This window comes from Erpetoichthys calabaricus, chromosome 2 (genome assembly GCF_900747795.2).
Source record: "Erpetoichthys calabaricus chromosome 2, fErpCal1.3, whole genome shotgun sequence".
Lineage (NCBI taxonomy): Eukaryota > Metazoa > Chordata > Cladistia > Polypteriformes > Polypteridae > Erpetoichthys > Erpetoichthys calabaricus.
Window position 1 is genome coordinate 131,726,116 of NC_041395.2, and position 12,624 is coordinate 131,738,739.

Below are 12,624 nucleotides of genomic sequence, written 5' to 3' on the forward strand. Positions count from 1 at the left end.
CTTGTGGGAGGGAGGAACAATCTCTGGAAAGGGCACCAGCTCGTTGCTACCACTGCGCCAACGTGCCTCAATGTTTTATACAGTACATGCTTTCATTTCTATCATAATGAAAATGATATCAGGTTTACATCTTAGTATTTAAATTGTTCAGAGTGCTGTAACATCATGAATGTAATGTATTCTGTGTCCTGTCGGTGTAAGAGAAAGCCCGTTTAAGAAGCATGTATTGATTCACGTACCTAAGAGTACATAGCATATGGAAGCATTTAACGATCTACTTTAGTTACAAAGACATTTGAGAAACTATTAAATTAAATGATTTTAAGATGAAGTTTATGACATTCTACTTTAATGAAAAAATAAACTATGTGATTAAAATGGAAATTTCAACCTGTTTTTCACACGGTGTCCCAGTTTTTTTTCTTTTCTCTGTACCCTAATATGCTTCCATATGACACTTAGATTGGTGGACTACTACTACTCGCCTTTTCATGGCGCCTTTGATGTCTGACCACTTCTTATTTATTTGGGCACTGTGCAACTTTATGAACTTGAACTTTCAAGTTTCTCTGCCACTCTGTCACTCGATCAACTTCCTTTTGTTGTTTATATCACTGCTTAAACCAACAAATAGTATGTTTTGTCTTGCCTCTACTTGGTATTCGCTGAAATTCTTCTTTTTCCCCATACTTTTGCCATTGTCTTTTCACAGAATGCAAAACATAAGGGGCTATTTATATTGATTTGCATATTCAAAGAGACATATTTTGTGTTACTTTTCACGCTGACCGGGATTTATGGAGCAGAAGAACGTGGAAGTTAGTGTATGCACAGATTTATGCATCTGAATGTTTTTATGCGCACACACATTTCCGCTTTTGTCCATACGCCATGTTTTAGTGTGAATTCTACACATGGCGTTTTGCATGAGGCCCCAGGTCTCTAAATGAGGCACTTTTTGGAAAAGACTGGCTTTGTAATCAGAATTCAACCTTTTGACAACAAAAGAAACAGAACAACACATTTTTAAATCACAACATCATTACTGTGAACACGGAGAGAAGGCTAATAAGATCTTAACTCAACAAGCTGAACAAATCCACAAGCATGAAGTTTGCATGCAATATCAGTAATCACCAACAGAGACGAAGATAAAATCATTAACCATAAAAATATAATGCACACATTTAGAGACTACTGTAAGTCCTTATATTCTACTCCGCTTAAAGAATACAAGACACAATCTAATGTGTTTTTGATACATTATAGATACCAGAGGTATATTCTCTCAGTGCAGAAGAATTGAATAAATCAGAATTACTTGACATTGTAAAGTTCAGAGCGGGAAAGTGCCAGGTCCTGATGGCTTCCCAGCTACATTTTATTTTAAAAATTCAAATAAGTTAGCCCCTCTTTTATTAGCAACCTTTATAGAGGCCAGAGACAATAAAATTCTACCTCAAACTTTTCGCCAAGCATTAATTACCATTTTTTCCTAAGAAAAATAGGGACTTCTTACAATGTGCACCATATAGACCAATCTCACTAATGAATAATGATGTTAAGATTTTCTCCAAAGTTCTAGGATAAAGATAAAGAAAGTGCTCTCTTCAGTAATATCACAAGATCAAACCGGATTTATTAAAGGTAGACACTTAGCTTCCAATCTTCAACTCCTATTTAATGTAATATACTCATCCATAAAGTCTAACACTCTGGAGATCTTATTATCTTTGGATGGAGAAACAGCATTTGATATGGTTGAATGGGATTACCTATTCACCACATTGCATACATTTGGGTTTGGCCCAAACATATGTGCATGGATCAAATTACTGTATACCAGTACAGAAGCTTCAGTTTGCATTAACATTACTTCAGACTACCTCAGACTAGAATGCTGTACTAGAAATGGATTACCTTTCTCACCAATTCTATTAGCAATCGCCATTGGCTGTTCACTTTCAAAATGCATCAGAGATTAAGGGGATTTTGTGAGAAGCTGATATGGTACTGTATATATCAGACCCACAAAATTCTGTGCCTGTAGCCCTAACTGCACTAGCGGAATTTATAAAGATGTCTGGACTCAAAATTAATTTGAACAAAAGTGCCCCCCCAACCCCGAAAACAATTCTTAAACAAAAAATCATAAATGTATGTGTATTTTTAACAAACGCCTTTTGCATAAAAAGCAAGTAAAAAAAATGACGAGACTGAAAATTGCTTCTTGACATTTTTTTTCTTGATGAGAATTTTCCTGGGATTCCGGAGGGTACGTTTAACAGCGCATTTGGTTTTATGTGCTACTGCTATTACGGCGGATCAAAAATCCGTTGCACGTGCATGAGAAAAAACAAAAAATAAATTTGACATAGAAAGTACAGATGGAAAAATTTATTAAAGTTCCCTAATTACTTAACCCTCAAATTAACAAACAGTAACAAAGTATTTAAAGGACTGGCAATTGCCTCACTTTATATTAATGGTGTGAGACTTGTTCTTGTATCTGCCAGATTTTTAAGTCACCCCATATATAAGTAATATGCTATAGCATAAGATATTCTCAGAAATACACTTACTTTAATTTAATCTAAAATGCAACAAAATTAAATAGTGTATTTACCATCTTAACAGTCTTCGTCTGCCTATTCAAAGTAAGACACATTAGCATCCAATCAGTGCATGATTGTTTTGTTTTTTTTGTGGTGTCTCTTCGCACTTCAGGACAGGATTTTAACTTCATACCTGAAATGATATTTATGTTTACTGCATGGGAAGTGGATAACCATTACGAAGGAGTTTACTTACCATAAATACTGAGAAACACATTGATCATTTTAGTCTTTAATGATTCAGCATGTCAACCGCAGCGCAGATGGCATAACTCTAGCTTCTTTTCAGTTCAATCCTGTGGCATGCTGTTGGGCAGAAATAAATTCTTTTTTCTTTAATCTATTGCGGAAATCCACAGACGCGCTGTGAGTTGTATGTAACGTGGCCTTTATCTGGTGTGTAATCTCACTTCCCACCCTGTTCTGAAAATCCATTACTTCTGTGCTTTGCTTGACCTGGCGCTGCACCTGTGTAAAACTCCAAAACAAATAACCGAGAGAAAGTCTAATCCCAGTGGCACTTCCGCCTGGCGTTGTGCTTTTAAGCTAATGACTTAGATTCAATCGATTTTTCTTTAAATTTCTATTGTCTCAAATGAATATTTCTGGTAAACATAGCGTTGAAGGAAAGCAGTGCCATTCCGCAGTAATCCCACTGAGCTCCTGGACTTTTCGCAAGACGAAAGGAAGAGACGTCTGAGCTTCACAGTTGAGATCAGTCTTTAAAGCCCCGTCTTGAAAGTCCCGTCCTCCATCATGAGCTGTGGTGTGCGCTATAGCATGGCAGCTTCTTCCGTTATCACGCCTGAAAGAGATTCATGCAACACAATTCAATACAAACAATAGGGATGCATGAAAAATTGGTCGCATGACAAAAATAGAACCCAATTCAAACAAAAGGGGTACGTTTAAAAACAGTCGCACACAATTATTCAACCACCTGTTAATGCACACCAGCCGTGTCAAAAAAAAAAAGTAATCTACTTGTGTAGGTATTTATGGATGGGTGGCCCACATGTGTACAGGTGCCATGACATAACTAAGTAGCTAATTCAGAGTTTGCTCTCAGGCTGTGCCAGTTACACCTGCTCTTTTTTGTCTTCAGTGCATCAGACATCATCAGATGTTTAGAAAACACTAAAGACCAAATTTGAGGGGATGAGGGATGAAGACCAGAGTTTCAGCCATATCAGTAAACAGGTAACACTGAGTGTTTTAATATTATTGGCTACTCTTGTATGTTAAGCTACTTTGTTTGTATGAAAATGTGCTATATAAATAAATGTTGCCATCTACAAAAATTTCCAGATAACTTATCTATCATAGGCTGCATTAATAATGGAGATGAGTCACAGCACAGGAAGATCGTGGAGAACTTTGTCTTGTGGTGCAGGGACAACAACCTGCAACTCAATATCAGCAAGACAAAAGAACTGGTGGTAGGCTTCTAGCATGCCAAGAAGTCTCTGAGACCAGGCACCATTCAGGGGGAGGATGTGGAAGTGGTGCAGAGCTTCAAGTACCTGGGAATTCACACAAACAGAAAACCAGACTCTTTTGGCATTATAGTGACACTGTACAAGAAGGGGACACTGTATTTGGTAAGGAAACTCAGGTCTTATGATGTGTTCAACAAGCTGCAAGCTGCTGGAAATGTTCTACCAATCCAGAGTAGCATGTGTGGGATTCTATAGTGCAGCCTTCTGGGGAAGCAACCTGAGCTCAAAAGAAACATAGTGCCTGAACAAGCTTGTCAAGAAAGCATACACCATCAGAGAGCAAACCCAGGACACCTTGGAAGCTGTTATGGAAAAGAAGATGATGGCAAAATTGGATGCCATCATGAAAAACCCCTCTTTCACCTCTAGGAGATGCTGCCGTGGAGCTCTTTCAGCCAATGGCTCACTCCACCACAGTGTACTAAGATGTACCTCTAGAGGTCTTTTCTGCCCCCTGCTATCAGACAATTCAGTGCTTCCACCTGATGCACTTGTTGAGTTTATTTTTATTTATTTATGCACATAATTGATGTACAGGTGTCTGTAAACAGTAAATACATAACAATTTCATAGAACATTTATAAAGTTAGGAAGCAGGGTAATCCCAAAGTAACTATATACACATAATTCTTACTTTCCTTTTGTTTCTCAATGAGACAGTACAAGTATACATCATTGGCCTGTATGGGAAAAAGAAAAGATTTCACAATTGTAATGTATGTTATAGTAAGAAGAAAGGTGAAAACAGGAAAAGAAAGTTTTACATCATCAGTGAGTAGTTCCCATGTTTAGTCATGGCATACCAACATGGCTAAAGGTTTTTTACACTAAACAGTTTACCAAGTATCAAGCCAGTCTTACATTTAATTAATCTTACTTATTTAACTGTCCCTCTATTCTTAACTTAATTTGGTGAATCTGTATCAAGTTCTGCTTAGAAGAAAATTAGATAAAAATTGATATTTATTCTTACATACTAATGTCTCTTTCATTATTTCTTTACAATTCATTTTTCTGCTTTAACTTGCTTGTTTAATTGCATTTGAGTACTAGGATTTAAAAAGCATAGCAGGCATAAGTACAAATGACATCAAATTTAACATTACTCTGTTCTTTATTTAATATGGGGATTATTTATGTCATTGTATTCTAATGTGCATTTGCAGTGTTATTTGTACTTATTGATTGTGCTTCTCTTAAACTGACAGTATTAAGATGTAACTGATTGTGTAAACGTCTTGTTTTTTATTTCTTCTAAATAAATTTAATACTACTGGACCCATTTAATTAAAGAGTAACTATCAACAAAAAAATGACTGGTTACGATGAAAACATGCAGCCACAATGGTACCCCAGGACTAAACTTGAGAACCCCTGCAGTAAAACATACAGGTACAATAGTATGCATCAAGTAAGCAAGCAACAATGCAAACTACTGGTTAACATTATAAATGGCCTTACGAAATGAACACATACACCCAGTGGTTACTCCATTAACTCCTCCGCAAAATAAAGAGGAAACTAATTGTGTGCATTAATGACATTAACTAAAAATGCAAGTAAGACCCAATCTTATAAATTTAATGTTAATGGCAATTTGAAACAAAGATCATTTTTGTATTCACCTTATACTTAATGCTCAAACCTTGCCAATAGCTGTATTTGTAACTATTTTGGAAACCTTTGAAAAATGCAGCTGCAATGCATTAGAAAGCATAATGATCCATGTATGTAGCAAATCAGTTATAATTACATTTTCACCATTTTGGTAAGACAAACAAAAGCAAATAAACTAAAGACCAAATTGGATTAGATAACGTGAATAACAACAAGTAATCATAAATGTGAGAAAAAACATATTGCAATTGCGAAATTAGAGTGAAACAGCAAACAATCCCAAACTCCATGGAATGGGAGGATATCAGGTCACAAACTCCAAATAAACTGTTAAAAGACTCAGTCAAATTCTCAAACACTCTAGAAAAAGTATCAAAAACTTCAGGCATAATCTCGAACATATAAACTCAAACATTATAAACTCAGGGAGCACAATTCTATGGTCATGTTAACAAAAAGAAACATAACGTAACTGTGTTGTAGTCATGCACAGTAATCTTAAGCAGTGCTACTCTACCGATAGCATGTTTTGATAGAAAACCGGCTGTGGCAAAATCACAAAAATGAACAATATCTAAAATAAGAATCCAAAAAGCAAAACACTTAAACAAGTATATAGTCTATAAACCAAAGAATCAAAATGAAAATATGGCTTGTTAGTTATGAATATAAATATTTTTAATACAACCTGACATTACCTTTGTCTGCCATGTTTTTCTTCCCAGTATTAAGTTGCATTTAGTGATGTGATTACCATATACCTACAGAAATTGTGCTATAGACTTAATTTGATTTGTATGCATAAGTTATCTGAAGTTGTGTGAAAAGCTGAACTGTCTTGTTGTTCTTAACTCATCACATCACACAATACCAGAAATTTTGTATTGTATACCAATACCTGTAAAATTTTATGATACTCAATATCTATTTGATACACCAGCGAAAAAAAATCCCATTCATTGTCTTTTTATTAAAGGTACCTCCATTAAACAAGTGGACAATATTCTGCGTTTTCCAGTAACAATAGTTTTAAATACTGGTACATAGTTAGACAGCTATTATTTATGTAAACTAGTATTGTCATCCATTTACATCAAAACACAAGTCAGGGCTTGAATTTTAATGTTTGATATATATAGAGTGTCTGTGTAACAGCAAGTTGGGGGATATTACATTTTTGGGGAGATTTCAGCATGGGGTGTATAAAGAATGATATCATCATGGACTACGTGATTTATCTAATCATATGCACATTCTAAATGTATAGAACGGCAGCTTCTGTTCAAAAATACTGCTTAAAATCAATACTAAAAATAAAAGGTCAAATGTTATTATATGTGTTCTGCTGAATAAGAGAATTCCTACATAATCCAGGATATTTTCATTTAAACAAATTTTAAACTTGTTTTTGCAATAACATGCATTTAAAATTTGGTTTTGTCAGAGAATCACTCTGTTAGATTTGTAACATTATACATTTTAAACATAATATATACATCATTAGGTGGTTACAAAACCTAAAAAAGAGTAATATTTAGCAGATGCGTAAAATGAATGTGGATATCAAACATCATAGACCCCTAGGGTTTTATTTGTCCAAATATGTCCCTCCTTTATACATTTGTTCAAACTTTTAAGGTTTCCTGTGTGAAATCAGTCTTGTAAATTTTACATTAATCTGTTAATTCAGAACTCTTGCAAAACAACCTGGCTGCTCTGTTTTCAAAGTCTTCTTGTATAATACGCTACCATGGCTGTTCGTTTGTCTGTCCAGGATTTTATTCACCTGTAGCTTGCAAACTGTTTGAACTATTGACCTGAAATTTGGTACACATATACTGCATGATGTTTACTATCTGCTTTCAGGGTGATAATTGGCCTCCAAGGTTATTCCTTTTTTTATTTTTATTTTATTTTATTGTAGAATCAACTGTCGGCAGCAGCCAGCAGGGTGGCTGTGCGATGCATGCGTATGGGCGCCGTTCTCATTCCCTACCGCCTTCACCATCACTTACACTACCTCTTCATATCTTAAATCATTCTTGAAGCAGATTGAAGACTTAAGTGCCAGCTTAATTGAAAAATTAAGGAAATCATATTAAGTAATTGCAACACAAACACTGACTTAATCAGTTTTAATGTTAAAAGATGCAGACGAAAGAAGAGAAGATGCAGGCCGCTATGGTGGAGAAACAAAGAGCTGGTCATGAAGCAGCAAGCACATTAACCTCTGAGCAAACAAATGCTAAACGTACAGAGAAAGAGTATGAAAACTATGAATGCTTAAGTCAAGTGTATTCGCAGTGCGCCGTTACTGATATCCTATATGAGTGATCAGACTTTGTTCTTGATTAGGCTATGTGCAAATCCAGAATTAATTAACTACACTGCCATTACCTGTTGTAGTTAATTAACTACACTGCCATTACCTGTTGTAACCCAAAAAGAGAGGACACAACGGATGCACAAACCAGTGTGTTTCTTTGTGCCGGTCCCAACCCTGCATAAATGGGGAGTGTTACGTCTGGAAGAGCATCCGGTGTAAAATTTTGTCAAACAATATTCAGACAACAATACAAATTTCCATACTGGATCAGTCGAGCCCTGGATTAACAATGACCGCCACCAGTACTGTTAGCCAACAGGGTGTTTGCGGAAATTGGGCTACTGTTGGCCGAAGAAGAGGGGGGAGTCATGTCCTGAGGCAGGAGGAGAGGAGGACGGTAAAGAGAGTGGAACTGAGGGTAGGAACTTTGAATGTTGGCAGTATCACTGGTAAGGGGGTAGAGTTAGCAGATATGATAGAGAGAATGAAGGTTGATATATTGTGCGTGCAAGACACTAAATGGAAAGGGTGTAAGGCCAGGTGGATTAAAATTGTTCTATCATGGTGTGGATGGGAGGAGAAATGGAGTAGGGGTTATTCTGAAGGAATAGTATGTCAAGAGTGTTTTGGAGGTGAAAAGAATGTCAGACAGAGTAATGATTATGAAGCTGGAAATTGGAGGTGTGATGATGAATGTTGTTAGTGCATATGCCCCGTAAGTTGCGTGTGCGATGGAGGAGAAAGAAGATTTTTGGAGTGAGTTGGATGAAGTGATGAATAGTGTATCCAAGAGACAGAAAGTGGTGATTGGAGCGGATTTCAATGGATATGTTGATTAAGGGAACATAGGAGACGAGGAGGAGATGGGTTGGTATGGTGTCAAGGAGAGGAATGAAGAAGGTCAGATGATAGTGGATTTTGCCAAAAAGGATGGACATGGCTGTGGTGAATACGTATTTTATGAAGAGGGAGGAACATAGGGTTGCGTACAAGAGTGGAGGAAGATGCACACAGGTAGATTATATCCTATGTAGAAGAGTCAATCTGAAGGAGATTGAAGACTGCAAAGTGGTGGCAGGGGAACATATAGTTAAGCAGCATAGGATGGTGGTCTGTAGGATGACATTGGAGATCAAGAAGAGGAAGATAGTGAGGGAAGAGGCAAGGATCAAATGGTGGAAGTTGAAAAAGGAAGCCTGCAAGGTTGAATTTAGGGAGAAGGTGAGACAGGCACTGGGTGGTAATGAAGAGTTACCAGACAGTTGGGAAACTACAGCAGATGTGATAAGGGTGAGAGTAAGAAGGGTGCTTGGCGTGACATCTGGAAAGAGGAAAGAGGAAAAGGAAACCTGGTGGTGGAATGGGGATGTACAGGAGAGTATACAGAGGAAGAGGATGGCAAAGAAGAAGTGAGATAGTCAGAGAGATGCTGAAAGTAGACAAGAGTACAAGGAGATAAGGCGCAAGGTGAAGAGAGGGGTGGCGAAGGCTAAAGAAAAGGCGTATGATGAGTTTTATGAGAGGTTGGATGCTAAGGAGGACCTGTATTGATTGGCTAGACAGAGGGACCGAGCTGGGAAAGATGTGCAGCAGGTTAGGGTGATAAAGGATTAAGATGGAAACATAGTCACAAGTGAGGAGAGTGTGTTGAGCAGATGGAAAGAGTACTTTGTGAGGCTGATGAATGAAGAGAATGAGAGAGAGAAGAGATTGGTTGATGTGGAGATAGTGAATCAGGAAGTGCAACGAATTAGTAAGGAGGATGTAAGGACAGCTATGAAGAAGATGAAAAATGGAAAGGCCGTAGGTCCAGATGACATACCTATGGAAGCATGGAGGTGTTTAGTAGAGATGGCAGTGGAGTTTTTAACCAGATTGTTTAATGGAATCTTGGAAAGTGAGAGGATGACTGAGGAGTGGAGAAGAAGTGTACTGGTGCCGACATTTAAGTATAAGGGGGATGTGCAGGACTGTAATAACTACAGGGGGATTAAATTGATGAGCCACAGAATGAGGTTATGGGAAAGAGTAGTGGAAGCTAGGTTAAGAAGTGAGGTGATGATTAGTGAGCAGCAGTATAGTTTAATGCCAAGAAAGAGCACCACAAATGCGATGTTTGCTCTGAGGATGTTGATGGAGAAGTATAGAGATGGCCAGAAGGAGTTGCATTGCGTCTTTGTGGACCTGGAGAAAGCACATGACAGGGTGCCTCGAGAGGAGCTGTGGTATTGTATGAAGAAGTCAGGAGTGGCGGAGAAAAACATAAGAGTATATGTACGATATGGATATGTACGAGTGAAGTGTGACAGTGATGAGGTCTGTGGTAGAAGTGACAGATGCATTCAAAGTGGAGGTGGAATTACATCAGGGATTGGCTCTGAGCCCTTTCGTATTTGCAATGGTGATGGACAGGTTGACAGACAAGATTAGACAGGAGTCCCTGTGGACTATGATGTTTGCTGATGACATTGTGATCTGTAGGGATAGTAGGGAACAGGTTGAGCAGACCCTGTAGAGCTGTAGATATGCTCTAGAGAGGAGAGGAATGAAGGTCAGTAAGAACAAGACAGAATACATGTGTGTACATGAGAGGGAGGTTAGTGGAATGGTGAGGATGCAAGGAGTAGAGTTGGCGAAGGTAGATGAGTTTAAATACTTGGGATCAACAGTACATAGTAATGGGGATTGTGGAAGAGAGGTGAAAAAGAGAATGCAGGCAGGGTAGAATGGTTGGAGAAGAGTGTCAGGAGTAATTTGTGACAGACGGGTATCAGCAAGAGTGAAAGGGAAGGTCTACAGGACAGTAGTGAGACCAGCAATGTTATATATGTTGGAGATGGTGGCACTGACCAGAAAGCAGGAGACAGAACTGGAGGTAGTAGAGTTAAAAATATTAATGGATAGGATTAGAAATGAGTACATTAGAGGATCGGCTCTGCTTGGACGGTTGGGAGACAAAGTCAGAGAGGCGAGATTGTATTGGTTTGGACATGTGCAGGGGAGAGATGCTGAATATATTGGGAGAAGGATGCTAAGGACGGAGCTGCCAGGGAAAAGGAAAAGAGGAAGGCCTAAGCGAAGGTTTATGGATGTGGTGAGAGAGGACGTGCAGGTGATGGGTGTAACAGAACAAGATGCAGAGGACAGAAAGATATGGAAGAAGATGATCCGCTATGGCAACCCCTAACAGGAGCAGCTGAAAGAAGAAGAAGACTGCTATTACCTGTTGTCAATTAGTCTTAACCATTCAAATTTATGATATATGTTCTTTTACTACATTCATATCACATTTTAGGGTTTATACTCATGAACATTAGTTTGCTTTCAAACAACAATTGAATGACTCTAAAATGTAGTGTTTGCATATTCATATGCAGTAATGAAATATGCTGTTTGGCCCGTACTACGTGTCTCAACTATTATGCATTTCTGTTAACATACTACAGGTCGTATTAAAAAGCAGATGTGCTTTCTGCTTCAATTATATATTTTTTTTTTGGGTATTAACAAACTGAGCAGCTCATTTCATCACTGGCATATAGACAAGCCAAAAAACCACTTTGTTTGAAAGCTGCCTTGATTTTTATTTGCTACAACTGTTTGCAGCACTGCCAGTGTGCCACTTCACACAGTCTTATGTGCGTAATTACAGATGCGTGTGAGGTTTTCATTGTGACTCTGAACTGTATACACCATTTAGAAAGTGGATGGATTCTTGAACAGATATCTGTTGACATGCTCATTACAATCACATAATAAATCATCTTTTCAGCTTCTCTTACAACTTCATACAGGACAAATTAAACAATTGCAACTCACATCTGATCAGCCACATGTTTGCACTCTCAAAACATGAATAAATCTATTCTGGAATTACATAAACAAGGCAATAATGAAAGTGTATGTGTGTATTTTGGCTTTTGGATTTTAAATAATAAGCACATCTCTGGTAATCATGCACTGACATTCGCCTGCCTTGAATACATAGCATTTCCTGACATGTTTTTTTTATTTCAACATGTATTGATACGGTGCTGTAGCATCCCGCTATGGGCCAGTTTTATTTGGAGTTTTTTACTAACATTTTTCTCACTTGTTATTGAAAGTTATTTTTTTGTTCATTTTTTATTTGATTTCAAAAAATAGGAAGAGGATAACATAGTAAAACATTTTCAAAGGAGCTATACAAAACAGAACAGAGTAGAGATTAAATTAATAAAACATTGTGAAATAACCACCCTCAACACACACAAAAAAGGTTTGGGGCAACCACCTGTATATTGTCCCTGGCTGCAAAAGAGTATAAATTATCGCAGTGATGTGCATAGAACAGAGTTCAACACTGAACTAACCAGAGAAGGAAGTGGTCTGTCATATAAGGCAGGGAACCGGAAGTGATGTTCTTGAGGCCGGAACCGGATGTGATGTCAGTCTTGGGACTGGAACCGGAAGTCTGTCTTTGGAAGGCCAGTGGACTCAGATCTCACCATATCTAGAAATTTGAATGAAGAACTGACTTGTTGTGCTCAACACTACCTCCAGAAAAATCTACTGAATCATAAAGCAC